The sequence below is a fragment of the Camponotus vicinus genome, unplaced genomic scaffold, assembly GCF_025532165.1.
Source record: "Camponotus vicinus isolate PSW18456_S1 unplaced genomic scaffold, iyCamVici1.0 SCAF_11, whole genome shotgun sequence".
NCBI classification, from domain to species: Eukaryota; Metazoa; Arthropoda; class Insecta; order Hymenoptera; family Formicidae; genus Camponotus; species Camponotus vicinus.
In genome coordinates, this window is record NW_028141947.1 from 17,606,204 (window position 1) to 17,633,555 (window position 27,352).

The window sequence follows — 27,352 nt, forward strand, 5'->3', positions numbered from 1 at the left end:
TCGGGATATACGAAAGCTACAGCGACAAGCATAAAGAAGTTTTCGACTGTAAGTGCAATATTTTCGTTTTCGCTTTGATTACCGAGAGAAATAAAGTCTAATTTCTAACTGTCAAAGAAGCACGTTACAGCAAAACAGTAAAGTATCTCGCGATTGAATGCAGCAAGACCTATAGGCCTATCGAGCACGACGGCGAAGCCCTCTACGCGAAACTTGAACGAGCTAGTTCCACTTCACAGCTTTCGAGAACTACGTCGGAACTACGTAGCGATGAAGCCAACGATTCCGCGACATCACAAGCCGGGAGTAGTAACTAGCGCAAACAACGACACTCGTCGTGACGTGATTCGCCATGGCGAACAAAGACGAAGGGGAAAATAAGCCGAAACGAGCGGCCGTTAATCTTGGATCAAAGTCGACTCCGGATCCGCGGAGCCGGTCAGACTCCATCCTTGTCGATCGTCCTATCGGATAGACGAAAGCGCGTGCAACGCTCACGGCAAAGCGACTAAAAGCGCGAACGACTGATCGCGAGACGTCGTTACAATTTTGGCGCGAGAAAGAGAATAATCACGCCGGAGAGTAACACATGGCAGTACACGATGACGAAAGGGCGAGAGAGAGAAAGAGAGAAAGAGAGGTGGATCGAGAGTGTGAGCGAGTGTATATTAACAAACCGCGGGAAAAGACACCAAAAATAATTCCCGCGCGCGAAGAAATAAATCCGTGGATACCGGGATGCGCAGGGCGAGAAGAGGCAAGGCGAGAGCAAGAGAGGCAGGGTGGTGCCTAAAAGAAGGTTGAGACCGGGTGGCTTCTGGGTAGCAGCGGCAAGCTGAATTAGTAAACCGCCATCGGAAGCGCGAGAGCGGGTGTATATTATAAGAGGCGCGGCGAGACGATCGCCGCGGGTAGTCGCAAAAGTGCCGCGGGCTCGGTTTTCGATCAAAGTGTCGCGGTTTCTTCAGGATAAGGAAAGGAGGGAGGAGAAGAGGGAGGTAATCACGGCGAATTCGCGCACGACGAGGGTGTCCGCGGAAATCACGAGGACGCGATACCGACGACGACGATGACGATGACCACGATGGAAGGACGATGACGACGTTATCGAGACCAGGACGGTACCGCGAAGAACGCGAGGCCGCGACGCGTCGTCGGCGCCGACGACGATGAGGACGAAGAAGAAGCAAAGCGGGCAGCTGCTCAGCAGCAGCAGTAGCAGCAGCGGCACACAGGCAGGACTTACCTCTGCTGTTTTTAGAACTCCACTCCCAGAACTGCCGCGGGCCGAGCCGAGCCAAAACCAAAATACCACCGATATAGTAGCGCCCCTTTTCCCCGTAAGAGGGTGGAGGGACGCGGCGAGAAGAAGAGATGGAGAGAGTGTATGTGTACGTGCGTATGCGGGTGTGTGTGTGCATGAGTGATCGGGTGTGTGAGCGCGAGAACGGCCCACCTCTCTTCCAACGACGCCCAACCAACGGGCCGAACTTGGACGAGAGCGACGACGACGACGGAGACGACGGCTGACCTAAGCAACGAGCGAGACAATCGCGAGCGCAAAGACGAAGACGACGACCGCGACGATGACGGCGACCATGAAGGCGCGACAACAACCACGAGGAAGACGATGGTCGCGCCATGATGGCGGCTGCTCGTCGCGATTAAGAGATCGAGGAATGAAATCGATGTAATCTCGGTGAGTTCACCCTTCGATGTTGCAGATACAGAAGGATGTGTCTTAAGTCTGCCATTTTCAACAGTTTGAAAAATAGGATTGAAATAGATATACAATTTGCAAGATTCATTTGGATTTAGCAAATTAGAGACTGAAAAAATGTGAGCAATAAGGAAAACGAATTACGAATCAAGTTGTAATAAATAATTCAAGGGTTTGAAAGAAAAAAATTCATATTTTTTATAATTCTTATTTTTGAGTATGAATTGCTGTCTGAAACTCTAGTTCTTACTACTTGTTTTCATTATCACAAGCGTAGAGATCTTTGTGTATCTATAGCATCGAAATTTCAAAACTCATCGATATCATCGATTTCATTTATCTAAACAATTTATAAAAGAAATGATAAATGAAAGTGTGAGAAGATGAATTGATAGCGATAAGATTAGATTATAAATAATAATACAGTTTGTTTATTAAACTTACAAAAAATAATTTCTTGTAATTCTCAAGATACCGAGTGCTGACTTTTAAAACACTCCATTATAAAGTACTCCATTATAATTTTAAAAAATTTGATGTTAAAATTACAACAAACCTATATTTAATATTGTCAGAATTTATAAAAAGAATTTGAAGATTGAGATTGATAAGGCCTTCGGAATTTAATATTAGATCCGTAATATCACAGGAAAATAATAATTATCTACTTTACAGCTATATACTATATAGAATTTATCGTAGAAGATAAAAATGAAATTAAACAAAAAAAATAATAAGAAATATATATAATTATATTCTTTTTTTCTATTAAGTTCTTTGTTGAATTGTGTAAATAAAATATTTATCGCGCCCAGTCGTAAAGCTTCGAAAGATATCGCAGGCATTTGTTCCCCTCCGTTGGAGGGGAACCTAATTTTTTTAATTATTCCTATATATCTCCATTAGCTTACACGTGTAATATTCAATATATGCGATATAATTTGCATTTAATTCGACGTTATAATTCTTTTTCGATAATGCAGGAATCAGCGATAAACAGTACCATGAGTATCTTCTTCCGAAGAGAGAGAGCGACGTATTTTCTGCGATGTAATGTCTTCTCGCGATGTAATATTGTATCGCGAATATCCGCAAAATTGGTGGATTAGCGATCCAGAACTCTTGATCGCGACCTCGACCAAATCGACGGGGAGCTCGAATTGTTTAATCAGGTGCCGCGCAAAATTCCAGAGTGCGTTTCCAACTAGTTTTCTTCGCTACGTGTCGGCGAATACATTCTTTGGCGTTAACCGTTTCCTGCCTGGACGATTCCCATTAAAATCGCGCGCACTGAGTCATACGAGAGCAAAGCAAGACGTTTCTTGTGCAAAAATTGAGAATAAAATTATATATTTCCGTTTTACATATAAATAATCGAGATTGTAAGCCCGGAAAGAAAGTCAACATTCTGTGATGAAATTAATTATTTTCGTTGGACGGGATTCTCTCAAAAAGAATCACGCGAAAAGCATTTCTGCCAGAGATCCGATTTCAGAGAGAGAAAATTTCGATAGAAAATATATAATAGGCAATATATGACGCGAAAAGACGTCGCATCGCCCATTAATGGCATGGCTTTTTACGCCCATTAATAATATACGCTTTGAGCAATACAATACATTGAGAGTGACAGTTTAAAAAAATCCTGCTGAAGTCATAAATCAATTTATCGCATTTTACGTTGGAATGTCTGTAATTTTTTTGTGAAATATGAGAAGACACAAACTTGTTCAATGCTATAAAATATTTAGCGTTTTTTTCCAGAATAGTAATTTTTGTAATCGCACATTTTACAATTTTTTATTACTATTTATTACTATTAATTTATTATTATTATTTTTTATTCGCTCAAAATATGCTTGTGCTCCGTATAAAATCTTCTTATTATTTGTACATTCTTTGGAATATTCACACATTTATCTTCATTATTGTGTTTCAAATTTTATTATTTATGCGCAAGCTAAACAGGAGGAATTTAATAATATATTAGGGAAAAAACATGTATATTTCCTCTGTTATATTTACCAATCAACAATTTCTCAATTTGTATCGTTCAATAGGTTTTACATTTAATCATCATTGTGAGTCATTAACTTCTCGTAATCATAGATATATGCATTAACAAAGAAAAAAAGCTCGAGGTGCTTTGTCTATGATACAATCATCATGACATTTAAATTCTTCAAATGGCTATCGGATGAATATATGTATAAATTCACTAATAGATTTCTCTCTGAAAACTATTTTTCCTTAATGCATATTTGATAAGAAATCAACACTCTCGTTGTAGCATTTATTAATTTTCAACATTAAATATTTTGTTAATTAGCTGTCAAACTGATACGACGATCTTATCTATTAATATAATTTAAAATATATTGAATTTAAATTGAATATGAAGATTCAGAAGAATTTTCAACTCTCATTAAATAATTTTCGACTAATAAGAGATTCTCAATAATAAATTAATAATAATTAATTATATATTTTTGAAATATACTTTTTGAAAACTATGAAGTAATCATTATTTTTTTATTTTACTGTCGTTTCGTTCGTTTTATCGACAGCCGGAAAATCAACATCCGGTATAAATCCGGGACCACTCCGGTATAAATACGAGATTGCATTGGTGATCGCGTGAGAACCAATGGAGACGAGCACGGATCACGCTTCGCAAATTCAATTCGCGTATCTTCGAGAATAATAATTGAAATAATCGCGGCACACATAGGAGCGGATTTTACGGAAGAGAAAGAGAAAGAGAGAGAGAGAGAGAGAGAGAGAGAGAGAAATGCGACATGATGTCTTCGCTCGACAGCGTTGGGAGAAAATGACGCCATTAAGTGACGGCTAACCGGCGTTAAGCGATGAGCCGAGTTATTTTATTTAACGGAACCGCGTTGTATAAATCAGATCACGCGCGATACGAGAGAGAGAGAGAGAGAGAAAGAGAGAGAGAGAGAGAGAGAGAGACATGTACCGATCCGTGACTGACGTGACATAATGCGATTCGCGATACCGAATCCGCCACCCCTCGGCATCCCTTTGCAGCATCCCTTTCGTAAACGCGAGAGAGAGAGAGAGAAATATCCGTCCAATTATAAAGCCTGACGTAACGTCGAAGTTTCCATAATTACTGCGCCACTACCGTAGCTAGCAGCCAGTCACGCCGCGAGATCGGCCGATGAATTACTTATGCCCGCGTTATCTCTCTCACTTCGCTCTCGCCGCTGCTGCATTCGGCTGCTAATCGGGTTAGCGGTGCCTGGAAGCGACTCCGAAATAGCGTGGCGTTATTAATTTAAGTCACTCTTAATACGCTCGCGTTCTCTCTTCTTCCATCGGCGAAATCTTTCTCGTTGCCCGTCCCCTCTTTTCCTCCCCCGTCTCCCCGCTCGCCTTTTTTCATTCTGCTCGCATTCTGGCTCTTCCGCTGGTTATCACTGACATCATTGGTCCACGGAAATATTATTAATATTCGCATGCGACTTCCAAAGTTCGTCCCACCAATTATTAGGAATCGATATTCCTGAAAATTCGCACCGCCATCGTTATATACTTTAAAAACTTGAAATTCGATAGATCAAGTCGGATCCGGCTTACGATTAGTGCGATTTTCAGTTGAAACTTACGGATGCATTTTAATGGACATGTTTCTTCGCCCTCTTTGATAAAATTTGCGCCGAGATTGCGATCGATCGTCCAAAACGTATCTATTCCGAAACGGTATCTCTGAGTGCAGTGTATTCCATTTTCCGATATTAATACGGCACAATTTTAGAATTCTTCAAATAAAAACGAAGAATATAATGTCACGCAAATGGTGTCCTGAATTTAACGTGAAATACAACATTTCATATTAGATTCATTACATATTGAAAGTAATCAAAATCAAAAGTCTGACAGTTATATCGCAAAGTGGCAACTGGGAAGTTGTTATTCTTGCTTATAGGTCAACTTTTCAATATAATTTACATAGATTATTAAATTTTCATCGTTACGAGCGAATAAACGCAGAGAGATCATATGCTGCGCGTGTCATGACAACAATTGAAACTCGATCTTTCTCATCAAAGTTACAAGATGCACGAGTTTCTTCAGACAAAGAGAGAAAGTGTGAGAGAGCATACTTCTTTATAACTGTACGAATTTAATATCAAATTTCTATCACCTTGACATTTCAGCTAGATACCCCTACAGCGACTACTGCCATAGTCCCTTAACGTTAATTAGAACCGGCGAGCGTACGTCGTAACCGAAAATAACCGCACGCACGAAATGCGTCATGTCCACGTAGCACTAATGGCAGCTTCATATAAGTCTCTCACTCTCTTTTCCTTTCCCTCTCTCTGTCAAGTTCTAGGAATCCCGCGAGAATCATCGAGGAATGTCCGAAGCGGAAGAACACCATCGCCTCCCGACAATGGACTTAACCGATCGCGAGATGGTTTACGAGATGGAAGGAAAGGGGAAGGAGGAGAGAGGGGCTAAGAGGGTGGAGGAACGCGGAGAGCCGACAAACCTGCGGGACTTTTTGCAGCCCTCTCGGCGAGGCGCTGCTCTCTCACAAGTCGAGAAAGCAGAAAAGTACAAAACGACATTGCTCCGGATCGGCACGTGCCATTCGATAAATCTGTCGGCAGCTGACAGCGCGGCCGGCTGCTGCGAACCGCCTCCTCTCCCTCCCCCTTCTCACCCTCCTCTCTCCTCATTTCGCGTTCTCTCTCTCTCTTTCTCTCTCCCGGTTCACCCGCATACGCACTTTGCATGGCTCTCTCTTTATCCCTCGATTCTCTCCCTCTCTGCGTACGCATCGACAGTCCAGGAGAGCCAGCATCCCCAACCGAGCGCGCGCACACGTGCGACCGTGTCATGACTTCTTCCTTCGCTGAATTATATCGCCGTTTCGTTTGGAGCGACGACTCGTGCCGGTTAATCGAATGCAAAAAGCAATTACGTTTCAGCGCGAATTTTTATAATTAAATATTATTATAAAAAAAGCAATACACAAATGCACATATTTTTGAAAATTTTGTATTTAACGTGAATGTAATTAAAGTTGAACAGAAAATTTGTTTCTTTCCGCGTTATGAAAGAAATCAATATTACATTTGTAATTCTGATACTAAAGTTGTATATAAAAATTTTTTTGAAATTTATTCATAAATTTATTCACCTAAATCCAATTTCTAGAATGTCACTTTAAAACGACGGAAAATATATCAAAATAAATAATATATTAATGACCTTAGAATTTTATTGACAAAGACAAAACTTGCACGCGTATCGAGTCGAAACTTATTAAAATTTCAAAAACAGGTATTCAAACAAACTATGTTTCGGAGCAACGGAGGAGGACGCTACTCTCATTGTACACGTGCGCTCTTTTAATTACGCAGACTTGAATTCGAGTCGATAGCTTTCACGAGTAACGAGAAAGAGAGAGAAAGGGAGAGAGTTTTCCAGTTGGAGTTTCCAGCCGCGAGCGCTACATATCTCGCCTCGTCGGATATACGTAGTTACTTTGTGTATACTCGCCGCATATACGCTGAGAGCTCTACGTGCTCCACGTGTGTCTAATCAATGAACGCATGCATTATCTACGTCATTGCCTCTCGCATCACAAACTCGATATACCGCGCGCGGCAAACTTCCTGACCGCGCAATCGCGACTCGGAGAGGACCGAGTCGTCGCGCGAAAAATCGCGCGCGATCTCGCCGATCGAGTTTCAGGCGCGAAGTATCTACCTCATCATCGGAATAATTATCAGGTACGTTTATCGATGTTTTATACACGTGCTTCTTACTCTAGCGACTTTGCTTCCGCGCATAAGTAATATCAATCAGCGCGATTTCGCGCCTGAGAAATATGTGGAACGTCCAATACCTTTGCGATTTCACACTCGGGTTCGAGTAAACTTATGAGAATATTCTTATGTTGCGTTTTCCAATTTTACAATGATGTAGATTTATTTAAAAAGTAATTGATGCAGGCGATTGTGTCTCTCGGCGCATTGTAAAAGAAAGTATAATGGTATAAATAAATTTAATAAATTGTGATATAATACATTGAAGCACATCGAAGAAAGACCTTGCCTTTCTGCAAGCTAGTATTGATCAAACTAGAAGTTCAAGTCTGACGATATGATTATATAATTTCTCTCATCGCAAATCAAAGCAAATTATTGCAATAATATTCCTCGCCAACAGTTTCATAAGTGTTGACTTGGAATAATATTCATAAAAATTAAACGCCATTCCCTCCTGAGAAATTTCTAACAAAGCAATCGCTTTGGCGAACAATTAAAAAAACTGATGCATATGTTTCCGATATTTTCACACAAGGAGCATCTTTCCTTCAAGGATAAGAGTAGAGATGATTGGTAGTAAATTCATCGTAGGTATCTTACGGAAAACGTGGACAAAATGCACGCATCTCGACGGAAAGAGGCGAAAGACGCGTCGCGACGAGACGAAAAGGGGACGAAAAGATGGGAGGGGGAGGTAGAGGGGAGTCTCGAGGGGTGGATATTGGCGCGAGTGCAACGCGCCATATTCTTTGTCCTATGACACGGCGAAGTTAAAGCTTCGCGGCTAAAATTAAACCGTGCAGGCAGCAGCACCAGGGCCGAGTTCTCTGAGGCTGAGCAGGAGCAGCCGCCAGAAACCAGAGCACGTGCTTCAAGTAAGTGACGCGCGCCTCCCTTGGCGTAGCTCTTTCCCCGTCCTTCTACTCTGCCTCGCTTTGCCCTCTCTTGCCGAAACTCCCACCTAACGTCGTGCCCAACAACCGCCAAATCCCTATGCTTAGAAATGCTTACGAAGATTTAAAGTATTGATACGAAAAATTGGAATGGAGATAGAAAGTGACATCAAAATCTAAAAAAAATAAAAAGAAAGAGAGAGTATATCGACTTAAGCAAATAATCATTTGTCGATGATAATTCCAAAATTATCCTATATATTTATGTAATTATATTTATTTATCATCTTTAGATTGAAAATTTTTAATTAGAAATTTAACATGTATCATTTACTTTCATAACTTCCGTCAAATTAAAACTCTATTAAATTAATTGATAATTCAATGTCTAATATATAACAACAATAAGATTTTACTTACATATATATAGAAATTTCTGATCGTTTAAAGGTTATATATATAGTAGTAGAAGAACTAATTTTGCTGTTATTTAATTTCCACAAACTAATTTGAACAAGAAACGAATGAAAACTTCGAGAATAGAGAGAGAGAGAGAGAGAGAGAGAGAGAGAGAGAGAGAGAGAGAGAGAGAGAGAGAGATTCATTCATTCTTATATAAACGTCAACTCCTATCTTTTAACTCTCAATATTCAGATCGCACATTTGCACATTTTGTATCGTAAAAAAATAAATTGATAAAAAAATACAGTTTATTTTATTCCTTTTTATAACAAAATCATAAATTAAAGGCATATAATAAAATTTCGTTAAGCGTGCAGTTGTATCGCATTTGAGATTCCTGGCTTGCACCTGACGAAATGAAATGAACGTGCCGGAGAGATTGACTATTATACTTTCTATTTCTAGCATGATATAATCATTATCTTATAATGAAATAACTCAAATTGCAAACCGTTATTCATGTGTTCTCTCTCTTTTCTTACTGGCTCCTTATCGTCTACAATATTCTTCTTCATTAAGTTGTCTAATTTGACATCTCGTTTGCCAACTGAGAATATCATCCATTTGTATAAGCGATCAGTATTTGCATTCAACTACCGAGGTAGGGAGCTGTATCGGAAACCACGACTACGATACGTTTGCAATCAACGAGATGAGCCGATCAAGTGGATTATCTCTGAAAAGCGGGTCGTATCCTTTGGGATTATCCTCTCTATTATAGCGTGAGGACGATGTAATGCGCCTCGAACTAACGAGAAGCTCGTAAGTGGAAATGTAAACTCTATCGCATTCTAAGTAATTAAATTTCATTAAGTGATATCCTTAGAGTTGATGAAATAATTATATTGAAAAAATAACAAGAGAAATTCCTGATTTTTTAAGAAAAAGCTTGGTGTGCAGTAATAAATTTCAATCACACACAATTCCTTTTCTTTGTAAAAATATACTAATTAATGAAATTGCAGCTTTGTTATGCAACAGGAAAAATATGAATAAATATACTTCAATATATGATGTAAAAAAAATTATAATTTTCGTCTGATAAATTGTATGTATTTTTTTTCCACAAATAATTTCTTAATTTGTCCTTTTAAAATCGAAGCATTTTAAAGTTCTGATTCCTTTTCAATATCTTGATATTCTTTATACGTTAATCGAACTTTTCGATAAGAAAGCAATAAAAAAATGTAGAAATAAAAACTTCCAGAACAGAAATAAATTTAACATATTATGAAGAAAATTAATGCTATTCATTATAATTTTTATCTTCTTGTTCTCTTCTTACTCTTTTTAGTAAACATCACTTCAGGGACGAAATGTACGCGATAAATAAAGTATCATGGTTATCAGGAATGTTCTCTTATCAGAATGATAAGATCTGTTTAAAAAAAGGGTTATTGTAGCAACCCTAAACGCCGGATTTTATCCCGGAGAGAAATCTCTCTGTAGGAGATCGAGGAACACGTGTCTAGCACTCGGATAGCGATGTAGCCACGTGTGGGGTGATACGATGTTTAGCACCAGATTTTCATGTTGCTCGCACATCGATCGGTACAAGGAGGAATCTGGATCAAAGGATTCTTCTCGAGCTTTTCATACGAGAGCTGCAGTTTTACTTTCTTTCACTTTTGTTGATGTACTTCTAATTATACTTTTATTTAGACTTAATAGATGGTACTATGAAAGATAGTTAATTAGAATTTAAATAAATGGATGAGAAAGAGTTTCTACAAATTTTCTACAATATCGAGAGATTTCCTAAACAAAATTTGAATTTGAATTGTAAATTAATACGCGAAAAGATTCTAAAAGTCGATAAAATTTGGACAAAAATAAACTCCACTTCGGTCGAAAAATTATATAAATTCGTAAATACATTAATAATAATATTCAAATTAAAATGTATGTATTGCATAATCATACGAGCAAAACGATCATTTTTTTATTGAACTGTTCGAACAACAAGTTTGATGAGTTTGAAAAACTGGCCTATTCAGTTAATTAATCAGGCAAAAACGCAAGGACAGCCATGCGTATAAAATATTATTCTCTAATTTACACATAGATTTTTCGTAAATGATCAGTCACCGCTCGAATTCCTGCACATGTTTCACATCCGGAGCACGTGGCAGTCATTGCGTAGTTACACGCTTTCTCGTACTTTACCTATCGAATACAAAATCAAAAATCTATCTTTATAGAAGCAAATAATAAATAGAAAAAGCAAAGAGAAAATACACTGAAATATTTAATACATAAGCTATATATTAGATATAAATATAAATCATAATAAAATTCGACTCGAATATATTAAGAGATCGTAATAAAAGTTTATGACTAAAATAGATCATTATTAGATCATAATATGTAAAATTTTTTTTTTTAAGATAAAATTGAAAAATGGAAAATATAAAATAAAAACGTATAATTATCTAAGTTTTCAAGTTGCATAAGCAAAGTTGAAAAATAGAATAAAATAAAATTCTAAAACTTTTAAAAATAAAAATAATATATGTGTGTATCGTGTAGTTCTCTATATCATATTAAAAATAATATTTTTATTAATGTTTGGAGTTAACCTTTTCGGATAAACTCTTCCTGTTAGCGCGCGTATTTTTCAATAATATATGTATACAAATTCTAGTCTTCTAAAAGGTTAATGACATAGTATCACTACAATGTGACTGACTGCTGCTCGCTTTTCGAGCGGGAGATCATCTTGAACGTAAGTGCCAGATCCCCTTCCCCCCATACCAGTCCATCTAACGGGTGGCACAAAGCGAACGAGCGAGGGTGAGATCGACAGGATGGAGATCTGCCCAAGGGGTTTCGAGGGCTGCACAAGCGCATCGACATGGCATTTCGATAACACGCTGCGCGCGTGTACACATGTTTCTCGCGGCCACAAACTCGAAAGGTGCCGGTAAACTCTTTATTCTTTGTTTCCCTTTATCCTACTTACTAGGTACTATGTATTTTGAAGCTTTTTACTAGCGTCTTAAATTTTTTTATTGATAGAAAGACGATTATCGTATCCCTTTAGTAAATTTTGGACGTAATAATGTAAAGAGGTGGAGTTGCAGATATGATAAGATAATTGTATCTGTGAATTTTCGTAACATGTTAGTTATATAATTTTACATTTTATAGAAAGCTTCAGACACTTTTTTTGTAAGAAATTTTTCAGTAATAATCGAGTCAAAACAGATAGATTTTAGGAAAACTGGCAATCACGTTTTCAAGTCAACTTCAAAATTATTATTATACATTTGATTATATAAATAATTTTTGCTTCTTAATAAATATTTCATCATTAAATTTCATTATATTTCTGGAATTTCTCATTATATTTACAAAGAAACTAAAACGCGTGTTTTGATATTTTTTGATGCTATATTTTGAATCGTATATAAGTTTAAACTTATATACGCATTTTCAACATCATACAAATTATATAAAAGTAACATTATAGCGATGAACAAATGAGGAACAGTATTTCAAAGCTGGTTTCCTATAACAAAGTAACAATTTCCTGTAACAAAACCATTTTTCAAAGAAATACGATTGCAATTTTGATAAACAGGAAATAGAGGAAATCAGATATTGGAGATTTATTCGAATTTGATTTAGCAAATAGTACTGGATCGTCTAGTAATATCATAAGTTAATATTTGAATGTATTAGTTTTTTTTATTTACTTTTGACTTAAATCTAATAGTGAATATATTTTAAAACTAAACTATTAATTTTATTTAAATTATTTAAATTTTAAATAATTTTGCTTGGAAAATTTACGATTGATGACAGATTGATGATAAATATATACAAGAAATATTTGTTTGAAATTATATATTATTTCAAATATTACACTTTAAAGATTATAATAAATATTTTAAATAGGATTTGAATTTACATATATGTATACATATATTAGCAACTATTTTATAATTTAAGACAACAGCTTATGTAAATACAATTATTATTTTATATATTTCAGGTATAGTATTTTCTCCTATATATATCTGTATAAATTCTTTTAATTTTAAAGTATGTTATGCAATATGAACAAGTGATGACTTATCAAGTATAATATCATAATATTAATATTATTACTACTTTATGTATTTAAATATTAGATATTCAAGATAAAATTGAGACGCAGACATAAGATTTACTTCCCGTTATTCCAAAGATTGTGAATATATTATTTTGTGTATTTTAACATTTCTAACTTGTCGTGCGTCACCACGAGATCTCGAGCTGAATATATTGACATGGCCCATGTTATTTATTACGAGTTAAGTAATTCTAGCAATATATGCAACCAGAATGTTGAAAAACAATGCGTTTTGAGTTATTATATAAAAATAAATACCAATATAATCGATTCTTCAAAAATTTGCCTGCTATAAAAGAGACATGAATAATGAAAAGATTATTTTAGACGGATTTCTTGATTTTTAAATCCAAATATATTATTTGATCGAAAGTGTCAAAAACCCGATGTAATCAAGTTTTACGTTGTCGCATTTGAAAAAAAGAATTTGAAGCGAGAGGAATAATAAAAAGAGAGGAAGATTCACACGTGATACGATCCTAAAATTTTAAAAAGCATATCGCGTAATAAAGGGAAGAACATCTGATCCATCGCCATCATCATCATCATCATCATCATCATCTAAAGATTCGAGTCTCGATCTCCGCTACTGCCGTCACTGCCGGTGCAGACGTCATGCGTGAATCACGCACACGCGCGCTTGCCCCCTCCTCCCAAACGCGCGTCACCATTCTGTCTCTCTCCCGCTCGCTCTCGCTCATGGTACTTGTACGCTGCCGCGTTAACTTGAAACGCGATACTCGCCACCGCGGTCCAAAACGCGAGGGCCGAGCGTGACGAGACGAGGCGGCTGATCGGCGGCGGTGACGATGATCAAGGGGCAAAAGAAGATCGTGGAAGAAAGAAATTGAGAAAATCCGCGACCCCCGTATAATTTGCCGAGATAAGGTAGGAAGATTAGAGAGATACGGAAGAGAATAAGAGGAAGAAAAAAGGTAGATGTGCGTGAAAAGAGAAGGAACGTGAAAAGCGCATTCACGCCGCTGCTAACGCAGAGAAAGACAGAGAAAGAGAGAAAAAGAAGGAGAGGAAGTGAAGGAGGAAAAAGGGGGGAGGAAGAGGGAGAGCTGGCAGCTGCTGGGCGCGTGCGGCGTCGGACCTTTTAAGGCGCGATCACCGGACGCCCGACGTCGCAACTGCCCTCCCCGCGTCACTCCCACCCCGTCCACCCCGCGTTACTCCTCTCCCCCACGTGGTTCGCGTCCTCCGCGTGCTTCCTCTCCGCCGCCCCCGACACCTTCTCGAGAAGAGCTCGAGCCGCGTCGCGACGACCGCCTCTATGAAATCTCATCCACCACGCGTCTCCTCTTTTCTTCTGTCTAATCTCTTTTTCTTCCTCTCCCATAGCGTTCCCTTTGCTGCGTCACTTTTTCTCCTCTCACTCTTCTACCCTTCTTTGAGGATACGTAAAACACGTTGTTACGTTCCTGCGATATTTAATCGGCAATCGAATAGATTTATGTCTTTAGGAATTGTGCCACGTGCGCACATAAATTTAATTTATTTGACTATATATATATTTTTTTTTCTCTATAATAAAAAATGAAATTCAAAGACAGAGAGAAAGAGAAAAAATATTCTTCAAATACACTTTTTAATAATATTTTTGCGCAAAACATATGCAACAATAGTCACCTAAAAGCTTTGAAAAAATGTGTGTGTGTGTGTGTACTTGAGAAATTAAAGTCTTGTACAACTGCCAACTTAATTATGCTATCAATTTATTTGTTCATTTTTTATTAATCAAATTATCTTATTAAACATCGCATATATAGAGTATACACTAACATTTAATGATTCAATCAAAATTAATTTAAGAAGTTTAGAAATAATGGATTTTTTTCATTGATTGTCTTCTTTTAAAATTACAGTAAGTGCGCAAATAAACAAGCAATTTTCTTCCTGAAGAGTAAAATTCGTTTATATATATAATGTTGTACTAGCCTTTCTTCAAAAAAAATTCCTTTTATAGATATCATGTGCGGTGTGTTCGCGCGGGCGTGTGTGGGTGTGTATTTTATTAAATTTGCAAAGAATGTGTGTGTGATGTTTTATTAAATTTGCAAAGAATGTCCTTTTTGAAAATAATATTATTACGAATATTATTCTCTATTTTATATTTTTTTCTATCTATTTTATTAAACAATTATTATTCGAAAAAAATATTTTATACAATTTCAATTTTTTACTTCTAAAAAATAATATGAATGAGAACTTTTCTGTTCCAAAATTAACTTTTTTCAGGTTTAAAACTGAAATATTTGTAAATTATATTTTTCTGCTATTATTTAATTTTGTAATACTAACTTTTTTATAATAATTAAATAAAATCAAGTGTATTAATAAAGTTCTCTCTTTTTGCGTATGTGATAAAATTGAATAAATAAAGTTCAACAAGTAAAATCACTGGACTGTACGCGTTTGTTGCTAGCTGGCAATACGTAATAGTGTATCTGCGTGTTTCTCATAGCATCCCTCCTTTTCTCCCCTCTCTCTCCCTATCTTCTTTACCTCCCACGCTCCTTTTATTTCTCGTTCACTGCCGGATATCGCTCGGCGCCTTGTCAGCTGACCGACACGACTTTTCTCACGTATCGATTCTTGAGAGGTCGAATCATGTGTTCCAATGTCGTTTTTCTTCGCCTCGGTATTCACAATCCTGCGTTTCTTATAAATCATTATGATCTTTCGAATGTTTTTGTCCGTTCGTATTTCGAAACACAAGAGTGAAAAAAAGAAAGAAAATTTGGCTCCGATTTCATCACTCTTTTGTCTAGTCAAATTTCTTGAGCTGTCAATAAAAATCTGTTATTCAATGTAAAGTATTTCTGTCATTTTTCCCCTTTCTGTCCTTTCGTTAGAAATTTCACGATATTAATAATAATGATATTAATCATAAATGTTCATGATAAAATGCCTATGATTAAAATTTAAATAAAAGCAGAAATGGTTCTCGTATCAAGATCAATAGATGCCCAAGGCAATTTATTTATAAATTGCAATTTTAATGTTGGCGCAAAACTATGCTTAAAGATTATTTTTTTAAACTCTATAAAAAATTATTAACAAAGTAACTTTGCGTAAACAAGATAATTTTATTTTACTTATTATTTATGTATTTTGTATTTTTTTAATATTGTTTTAAAATCAACAAATAAATTATTTGAAACTTAAAAAGTAAAGTACTAGTTACTTTTCTCGCAATTAAAGTTAAGAGTTTCAATATTTCGCAAGAACCAAAGAAATAAAAATTGAAAAAATGTATGCCGATAAGTACACAAAAATATATAATCTTACAATTTCGAATTATATTATGTTTCGTAACGTTTAAGAACGATTACAGTAAATTGTAATTCAGCGTTAATCCCAACTTATAAATTTCTCTCTCTACGCCAATGAGAACAAGAGATATACAGAGCAGACAAAGATAACCTAATACTCGGATTATCTCTTGTTGGTTTAACGAGAAATCTTCGCGGTCAGATTTGCACCGTCAAAGGCTACGCGTCGTAATTTTTTAAATTAAATCATTAATGCCTATCTGTGTTGGTACTTCGTGCACTCAAAATTGACTAATTACGTTCGTTATGTGTGCGATATTACCGCGCTTTTACATTCGCAGATCATAATAACATATATTATAAACGTAAATATACAGCTAATCAACCGCCTTGCAAAAACAGCGACAAGTTTCGTAATAGCAAAAATACGTATGTGCAATGTAAATAATTTTTTTTCAAGAATCAATACCTCCTCATAAGAAAATTGCGAATTAAAATATCGATTTAATTCAAGATGTTATTTTCATTCGATAAGAATGAATAAAAAATGTGTATGTTTTGTGACGATTATAGATTATAACGGTAATGTCATGATAGTGAATATTCCAGCATTGCATAAATTTAATATTAATATAATAATTTGGTCTATTTTTATTGATTTAAAAATAAGAAATAATCGAAAATTGTAGAATTTTTAAGTGCAATTAAAGAATACAGTATTAAAAAATTAAGAAAATTAGATTTAAATTATCTCGTTTATAAAAAAAACGAATTACATTACTGTTATAAGTTTATGAATTGCATGTATTTATGAAAAAGACTTATGTGTATTTTGGTAAATTATACAGTTATTTAACTCTCGATTAACGTAAACAAAAGTGAAGTTTCAGGAAGAATAAAATAACTTCATTACTCGTGTCGCCTCCGTCTTCCTTAGAAAAGCAACTCCCCCCAACAACAACAATCTCGAGAGTGCGTGTTCATCGAAGTGTGTATCTCTCTTATCTTGATATCGAGCGTGTTCCGTTTCCTTCGCCTACCCGCTGTACGTAATCCACGCGGTAATCGTAGAGTAGCGGAGAAAGAGAAGAAAAGGTCGAGGGGGAAAGAGGGAGAATCCTACCCCATCCCGTGCCTATCGTAGGTACACTTCGCGCACCTACGCGATGACATATATACAGCCGGAAAGGTGTATCATGCATGCGCGCGGCACGGCGTACAAGTACAGGTAAAAGAAACGTCGCTATGGAAACGACCATGGCCACCCTCAATCAATACACTCGACGGGGTGTTGGTTCGTTCGTTGGTTCGTACGTTCGTTCGTTTGTTCGTTCGACCGACTGGTCGGCCGGTCGGTCGGTCGGTCGGTCGGTCGGTTGGTTGGTCGGTCGGTCGGTTGGTTGGTCGGTCGGTCGGTGACGCAGGCGAAAAGCCCACGTGGTCCTATCGGCCACGTGCGAGAGCGCTCTTCCGCACTGCGATTGTCGTTTGTCCACTTCCCACTTCCTTCTCCCTCCCCCTTGTTATTCCGCGTGCGCGATCTGTCATTCTTCCCTTTCCCGCGGGCGCGAATCGCGTTTCCATTCGCGCGTTCCTTTGACGAAGTCGCCGTTCGCGACGACTAGCACGACGAATCGCAGTTGATACGTCTTCTATACCTGTAGAGAACTGTATGCGTATAATTTGAGAGAAAGAGGAGAAAAGGATTTTTTTCAAACCACCGGGCATTCGTGTCGAACGCGTTTCATGTATCTCATAATATATGTATATGTATTGTGAGATACATAACGAAAAGAATGTATCGTATCTGGATATTTGTGAGTAAAGATTGTCAAAGGTAAATTCAATTCGTTATGTTTAATTAATGAGATGGATTATCTTTAGAAAAAAATAGCTGGATATTTTTAGATACACGCCATTGTTATATGCAAAATATTCCCTGATCAAACGTAAATAAATAAAGTAAATAAAGTAATGATATTTAAAATGGAAGAAATAAAAAAGTACACATATTTCTTTTACTAGATTATAAATGGTTAATGTAAAATAATAATTTTTATTCACGCGCTAAAATTAAAGTGCTAACTTTGAAATATTATTTAATTCAGAAATCAACAATAAATATTTCGAATAATTAAAATATGAAAAAAGCACATTTTTTAATATTTTACTCTTTTTAAATAAAATACACAATTGTTTAAATTTGAAATATGTATGACATTGCTCACGAGTTTACATCATAGACACTGGTAGTCAAACTAATAAAAATGTAATTTATTTAAAGAGACAGTTGAAGGGATTTAATAAAATCGACTATTATCTTTTTTGTTACGATTGCTGAAATGTTTTTATTATCATTTTTGCAGAGCGCATTGCATTTGAATTGCGATAACAGCACACGTCCTTCGCTCTATTTTTTTGATTTCTCATAGTGGCACGACTATTCGTGTAAATGGACACTTCTTTATTCGGATGCAGATAGCTCGCATGCTTAAAATGCGAGCGAACGATGAATATATTACACTGACATACTACATACGTTATCGATTATACGTTTGAATTTTACGATCTATAACTTTCATCCGGTTTCTATCGATTGCATCCCCCTATCCTTTCTTTTGAGATTCAAGTTATGCTAGAATAAATTTTTGATACTTATATAATTGATAATTAAATTTATGTATAATTATTTTAAGAAAATTCTCTAACTTATTTCTTGGAAAATAAATAATTTAGTAAGATTAATATCTCAGAGCTGTGCAAAAATGCTGTCGCTCTAATAAAATTCCATCAAAAATACGGAAAAGAAAAAAGGAATTAAAAATAATATTTCATCTCGTGGATGAAATATCTCATTTATTAAGATACATTAACTTTTAATTAAATATCCCGATATGTAAAAAAATTATTTGTTATTTTGATATTAATCATTGTTTAACTTTTTTAACTTCTCATGCATTTTTTTATTACAGAATAATAATAGAACCGTAATATTTAAAGAGAAAAATAGAAAAAAATCTGGATTTTCTATTGTCACGTTAACGAAATTCGCTGAAAATGTATTTCCCTTATACGTTTTTTTCATTCTACTTTATTTTAAACTTCTTTGATATGTTTCATATATATTTTAAACGATGTATCATATAAATCGTGACATTTGAGTTCATTGTAGAATCTATCGTTAAAATTAAAATAGGAAAATATTTTGCATATCTTTCACTTTGTGCATTTACTATCATACGTTCATTCTTAAAGATTCGTTCACGTAATTGAATTTAAAGGGTCCGGTTACTTTCACGGCTACGGAAGATTCACGCGATGCCGGGCAGCGAAACCATGTTCATCTCGCTATTCCCGCGGACGAGCCTCGACACACCCGGTGCGCGTATATATTCGTTGAAAGTCGCAGTATCGCGCGGGAAGCGGGAAGCGAGAGGCGGGACGCGCGTTTGCCGTACACGTGCGGCTCGCACGTGACAAAGGGTAAAGCCGGCAAAGGGAAAGAGAAAGAGGGAGAGAGAGAGAGAGAGAGGAGAGGGTGCACCTTTCTCTTGCTCGAGTGCACCGTGTCGACTTACGTCATTCGATAATGTTCTCTTTGCACCGGTGACCGATGCAAGCACGGCGGTGAACATCGGCAAGGTGCACCGGTGATGGTAACTCCTGCCGGGTGAACGGCGCCCTTACAACAAGCGTCGCCTCACTCCGCGCGTTTCACACGCGTGAAGGAGCGAAAAAAGGGGGCCGAACGAACGGACGGATGGGCGAGAAACGGGCATCTTGCCCGCAATTGCGCACGAGAGCCGATGGACTTGCGTCATTTGACGCTCCGTCCCTCTCTCTCTCTCTTTCTTTCTCCTTTCCTCCTTCTCCTTTTCTTTCTCTTCTTCTCTCTTCCCTACGCGAACGATACGCGCGAACATCGCAATTTACTCCTCTTGCGACGCGATGACACGTGCACACCGTTCACGGGGGTGGGAAGAATGCACCCGGGGGTTTGCGCCAGCACACGCCAAAGATTTACGTCAGTCCTGACCCGACGAAGCGGCCCTCAAGGTCGGCCGAAGGCGCGCGCGCGATCAACGTCGCCGAAGGGCGCCCGCCGAAAGAATGTATAATAGAGAAGCGGTCGCCTAATGAGCACACTTACAATTAGTCGCGTTGGGCCGCTATCAATGTCCCGGACCCTCCATGAGACACGAAATGTTACTCTTACGCGACAATCGTGTTTCTTGATTCTCTCTCCCTTCATTCCATCCCTTAATTTGTCTCTTGAAATAAAATTTCATTTATTGTTCGGCAGATTCGGTCCCCATTATGTGAATTATTAAATCAGTACGTTTTAATATATTTGCCTGCAGAGTCAATTTTCAAGGAAAAATATAAAGCTTTTCTAATCTTATTAAGAGAATTATACATATATGTATGATTCAAAATAAAATCTTGCTGCAGACTTTTACGGACAATTTAATCACGAAATCTTTTTTTTAACGAACAAGCTATATAAAATAAAAAATTCTATTTTAGAATGTTTTATCGAATTTGACAAAATATGTTTCTCCGTTTTATTTCCATGAAATATATTGTGAGTGGCCAAAATTAGTTTATAATTTCTATCAAATTCCCCTCTAATACATTTATCTCATATATTCCCTCGCGGATTTCTATCTCGCCATCTAAAAATACAAGCAAACTGAATTATTAAAATGCGCGTCAGAATTCTAGAGTATCTGGATTAAATAAGTCAATGGTTCGTCTTGACTAAATCATATCCAATATTTTAATTATTCACTACTATATTATATATAATAGCTGAGACGCGGTTTTTTTATTCGAAAAGATGATTATTATTATAAATGACATTTAAAATTCTTATAATATTGTCACTTTACGAAAAATCTAGGAAACTAGGGAACTTTTCATGTGCCAATTGTTTTATAGCGTAAAGAAAAATCAGGGTGAACAGAAATTGTTTATTTTGCGGCATTCATATTAATAATATCACGCAATTTTTTTTGCAACCAATAACATATAATGGCACAATCCATCTTGTCAATTTAATGGCTGATTCACACCAACATAATTTCGTGATGAAGCAAGCATATATTTTGTAAAGTAAAAACACTATCTAAAAATATGTGTTATAGTAATAAAGTAATAGTCTTTTATATCAATCCTCCTCTCCCCGTTTTTTAATAAATTTTTTTATCAATTTTGACGAGAAACACAAGATCTCCACTTTACGATATTTCACACTTATATAATCTGTAATTATCGCAAATTTTATTTTCGAAAGTCAATCATGCGAGAGTCGTCGATATAATAAGATTATACTCAGACGCGAAAATATCGATTTGATGCAAAAGCAAATTCTTTTTTTAGTTCTCCGGCAAAACTCGTTTCTCGTTTTACGTTGTATTAGATCTCGATCTTGAAGCTCGTTTAATCAGCATAATCAGCGATACGCAAATATTATAAACGCAAATCGAGGTTTATTTAGCGCGATAAGAATTACTTCCCTTCGGAAATCCTTCATTCGTGACACATCGTGCGTTTGCGGCGGGCTCAATAACATAATAACGTTCCCAAAACGCCTGACGTCAGCAAAATTGGATCCCCGCGGGAAAATGATCGATGGAACCTGGTTCTTCGTCGTCTTCGTCATCATCGTCGTCGTCGATGGTGGCGCAAATCGATCGCGCAAACCGCGCGACATGCACACAACGGAGTTTCTTCCTTCGTAGAATTTTTATGAATCCGCGAGCTTTTTCGGGCGCGACGAGAGAGCAAGAGATGGAGAAAAAGAGAGAGGATGAGATATATGAGCGCGTCTAAAAATCAGGTCTCCGTGAAATATACATATATGCGCAGTGCGATTTCCAAAAATGTCCACGGATAATTCCGTCGAGTTTTGCTACACACTTTAACGCGGTCGCAACTAAAGAATTAAGGACATTAATGACAGGGGACGCGCGCGCGCGCGCAGCTAATAGCATCATTTTAATATAGCGTATACGCAAGACGATAATGTCGAAGAATGAGTTTTTAATTGAAGCTCGATATGAATAAGTGCGTCTATAGATATGAATTAAAATTAAAACTTATTTTACGAATACTTTAAACAATTCATCTTAAAAAAATTGTGCAATTTACACTCGTGTAACTCATATAATTTGCATTCACCCGGATAATTTCCGAATTTCGAGACAGAGAAAGAGAAAGAAAGAGAGAGAGAGATTCCCTCTCCTTTGTAATATTTTTGTGATATATATGTCACAAAATATATACACAGGCAAAGAGATCGATCCAACACAAGTCGCATCCTTTAAACATCTAAAAATTTTGCATCTCATGAGATGCATTTAACGTAGGCTCGAATATAATAAAAAGGACACATCATCTTCCGCGTTATTATCCGTTGCGGCCGGCGTCGTATCCGTTTGCGGGAAATAGTCATCCGACTATAATCTCGTCGTATCTTGCGTAACGCACTATGAGGTAGTCGGAGTATACGTTAGTATACGCGGCAGGTAGACATATCTATACTGTATACTAATTGATTGTGTTTTCGTGTTACTTGGCAAACAAGTAAATAAAGTGCGTCAGCTGATCGATATCTTGCGCCGCGGTGATGAAATACACAATTTAATTTCCGCCTTGCTCTCCATTAAGCATTCAATGAATTAATATAGCAATCCTATACGCGGCAAGATAAAAAAAGAATATGAGAAAAAAATATATGCATATGTATTTATATATTGTTATTTCATATAATCGTATCTCTAATCGTTTTTCAAGCATCGCATTTAACGTAATCCATAATGTATGCGAAAATCAAGTTCAATACTGAATTTCTTAGTCATAAGTCTGATGTCACGCCGTACAACATCGATATAGTCGACGACTAAAAGGTGCTAGGGTAGTGTAACGCGCATAAATATTCCGCTTATCGCGCCCGCTTCTTGCTTATTAGAATGAGAAAAGAACATCTTTGACTTATACTATAGCGAATATTAATGCTGATAAAAGATATATACAAATTTGTGCAAGCCTAGAGCATGCTGTTGTAAGATTATACGCGCGACAGAGGCGCGTTCGCTTGCGTAATTCAAAATTGAAGACGATCTTCAAATATTGTTCTTTCGATAGCGAAATATTAGGATAACATGCGAATAAAAAAAATATTGCAAATCAGAGAATTTACAACTGTGTAATTTTTAATTATCGTTAGTTTCTCTTTTTTTTCAATCATATTTTATCAAGGTTTTTTATCAATATTGTTTTTGATGGATCATCATCATAAAAATTATAATGATGCGAGACGAGAATTTTATGCGAAAATGTATAAAAGCACTTAAGATGCTATCTTTGTTACATAACAAAGGTATTTTACATTTGTTTCGACAAAAAATAAATGTAATATTTTTCATTAAAATATAGAAAAAGGAATCATGTTTTTATCTTTTGTGCAATATCTATGTTACACGTCTGTTTTTTTCAAATCGCTATATTTACCTGATAATAAAAAAACCTGCAATAAAAATATTTTTCACAAAAATATTTCTACGCCTCTGCAGAAGCGCATTTTTTACATGTTTTTATCTATTATATTTATGCATTCGCATATTTTCTTACACAATTAGTATTGCTAATATAATCAAGGGGCCTTCGTAGATCATTACATCAATGCATTTCAATTCCAGATTACGTATTTACGCGATCCGATATTTAAGTATTCATATGTAGTAAGAATTTGACGAGCAACTGTCAATCGTTAGAGAAAAGCCGCGTAATATATAATCACATAAATGATATTCCATTATAAAAAACATGATATTCTATTATAATTATCGACTCCCGACATGCGTCGCTTAAGAACTGTATAATAATCAAACATGAATTTTGCGTTTTAGCTACCGCGTGTTTTCATCGTCGAATACTTACAAGCGCTAAGTACTTATCCGACGGTTCTACTACCACTGCTCTCTTGAGTATTAATTCTCCTTAAGTGACACTTCTCTCTTGGGAATTCGATTCATCGTACGACTGCATCATTATCTAAACGACTAATTATTGACAAATTTAATGCCTTTCCTCGTGATCCTTTTTGCAGTTAAAAACATAAAATCTTACATGAAGACAAACAATAAATTTTAAAACCCGATTTTAATTTAATTTCACAAATAAAGTCTAATACTAATAAGATGAATAATAAAATTATTTAATTGTCCTCGAAAACGAATTCTGAATTTAAAAAGAATTGTAATTAACTTTGTTGTGTTAAATATTTTTTGTATGTGAATATTTACAAGATAACAAAGCTCGAATTTAATTGTTAATTGCTACTCTTTGGATTAATAATCTTCTTATCATTAAAAACTCTGGCTAAATAATGGGGTGCATGATGTAAAATGCAAAAATTAGATTAAAAAAATAAATGTATATAAAATAAAATAGATCTATTTTCGATATTTATCCAAGACACAATTGCTTTAAGAGATATAATGATATTAAAGCATTTTAGTTTATTGTTCAAACTCAAAATTGAAACGTTCTTTTCTAAATAAATAACAGATTATAGGAGACATCTTGGTAAAGAAAATGCGATAAAAAAATGAAAATTCTGTTATAATGTTACGTACACTTTTAAAAATATCGATAATACATCCAATTACATTCGATGGCGATGATTCTCAAGAATATCTCACAATGTAAAGCAAACGAAATACGTACTTTCTTTCTTTACAAGAGTACTTTGGTCATTAAGACAGTTCGCTTCGTCTTCATTCGTCATGACTCGATACGCTCGCGCGAAACAGAACCCGGCCCGGCTCTTTACGACCGCTCCCACGTAAACGGCATTTTATCGCCGTCTGGAGTAAGTTCCCTCGAAGCGATCAAAAATTCCGCACGTGCGTCGCGTTACGCAGAGATGACAGACACCGCCGAATAAATTCCTACTGATGCCGCTCGTGGAGGCTGATCGCGGTGATTCTATATCCCCTAGGTAATGGAGCGAGAGTCAACGTTTAGGTCATCGCGCGGATTTGCATAGCCTCGGGGACCCACATTGTTACGCGCTTTGTGCCACGTTGAGGGTCATCGCGGTATTGTCGCGTGGCACATATATATACGTGAAATATAATGTATGCGTTGTATAGGTCTAGGTTTTCTCGACGAAAGGAGGAGCGGAGGGGAGGCGCCGCGCGCGATGCCGCGATAAGATTTACCGAAACGCGCGTAAAGGTCGGACGCGCGTCGTGCATACTGCACATTTTTCCCGTACCTGTTTCCCTCTCCGTATCTTTTTCAGCGAAGGAAATGCAAGCACGCGCGTGATGCACGTACCGTTTCTATTAAGGACTTACTCGCGCGGTAGCGTGCTACGGTAACCGATAAAAACTCGCATATAATGAATGGTCCAACTAAAGCATAATTTCATATGTCATGTAATACGGTGGAATTAAAAATTATGTTTATAAAATTAGAACACGTTCTATATTTACGTGAAAATGTGGAAGGAAATGTGCGTGTCAGATACGTACACGTATAATATAGTACGCAGATAGATGTATAATAATGATAATTCACGACTGGAAATTTTAATTAACACGTACATTAATAGTTTATAACAGTTTATAAATTTCAATTATATTGTTATAAAATATATATTAATTATAAAATCTCGATCTTGATTAGATAATCGAATGTATGTGTGTGTTTGCGTATTAATAGAATATAAAAATTAAATAATCTGTATCGGGTTAAATTATATTTCCTACAATATATTTTAATAATAATAGATCTTGATATGAAACCATAAACTTGATAGTAAATTGAATTAAGAACTCATTATATAAGGAATCTAGTTTTGAGATTTTCAAAAAATTTTTTGCGTAGTAAGACATCGCAATTTTTTTTAAGTCATACTTGTGTCTGTGAGCTTAATACATATTCGTTCAACTCATAAATCAATTTTGACACCCAATTATCGTTGCTCGCGTTATCTTTTCTTCAACTGCATTTTTCTACACTACGTTATGAAAAAAAATTTTGTGATACACTATGACATCTGATATATTAAATCAGATAAAATGAAGATCTTTAATTAAATAAGTTTAATATGTTTTTCCAGTGAGAAATATAATTAATAGTTAATTTGATATAAAATATGATAAAAAAATTAATAACTAATCTCATTATTGGAAAATCATTACGTTGTCCCGTTTATTCAACAAATTCAATTACTCTTTTCGACTTTATTGGAAATTAATCTTCGTATTAATACTAAAAAATAAAAGATACAAAGTATACGATCAAATTTTTATGTATAATCTTTCCAATTTGATTCTCTCTATTATTTTAACTAATCTAGAAGAAGCAAAATTTAAAGAGAAATTAAAATCCTATATGTAAATATAATTTTAAATTCTTCATTATTCTGACCTGTTTTTTCTTTATAAGAAATCTGAGCACGCACACATATAAAAAGGTACAACGTTGCAACGAACGATAATATAATATTAATAAAAGATTCTCCTCGAATATAAACACATCGAGTTGCGCATTGTCTGCTCCATATTGATAATTTTTCGATATTAATAATATAGACAAAAATAATACAGACAAATAATGTTCGTATCTATCACGCGGTTTAAATTTAATCTTTCATTTGCAGGACGATCAATATCAAAATTTCTATCGATACAATTATTATGTATAATTTATTATGCAATAGATATTTTTTAATTTTGGTCTGCAAATTAATCAAGATTAAAGCCGCGTTGATAGAAATGCAAGTTATATAAATATAAGTATACAAAATTTTTCTTATATTTTTGTAATTTTTGTTTAAATTTAATGATTTCCCGCAATTTTAATATTTTTTATCAAATAAATCGCGCAAATTTTGTACATTAAAATGAGAATCGAATATCTGAAACACAAGAGTGTAAAGATCGGTACATTCGCACAGATTTCTGCATTACCGGTCACGATTATTTGCAAGGACAAAGCTCGACGTGCCTGTTGCAGATGGCGGTAGGAAATGGAGCATAGCGAGATATAAA

The 27,352-nt window shown here is 35.9% G+C and overlaps 2 protein-coding genes across 3 annotated transcripts in view; one reads left to right on the plus strand and one right to left on the minus strand.

Moving 5' to 3' along the window:
• The window catches only part of Mef2 (myocyte enhancer factor 2), a 68,772-nt gene that overhangs the window by 39,454 nt on the left and 1,966 nt on the right, over positions 1-27,352 (minus strand). The window contains exon 1 of one of the 2 annotated variants that reach the window (XM_083081964.1): positions 1,247-1,265. The exons of the other annotated variant lie outside the window; for it this stretch is intronic. The gene's annotated coding sequence lies outside the window, so the exon portion shown is untranslated. Of the gene's footprint in view, positions 1-1,246; positions 1,266-27,352 lie in introns of those variants that run through there. 2 annotated transcript variants of the gene reach the window in all.
• The window catches only part of LOC145961584 (tRNA (uracil-5-)-methyltransferase homolog A), a 34,253-nt gene continuing 7,212 nt past the window's right edge, over positions 312-27,352 (plus strand). Inside the window, exon 1 of the mRNA XM_083081945.1 lies at positions 312-1,699. The gene's annotated coding sequence lies outside the window, so the exon portion shown is untranslated. The remainder of the gene's footprint in view (positions 1,700-27,352) is intronic.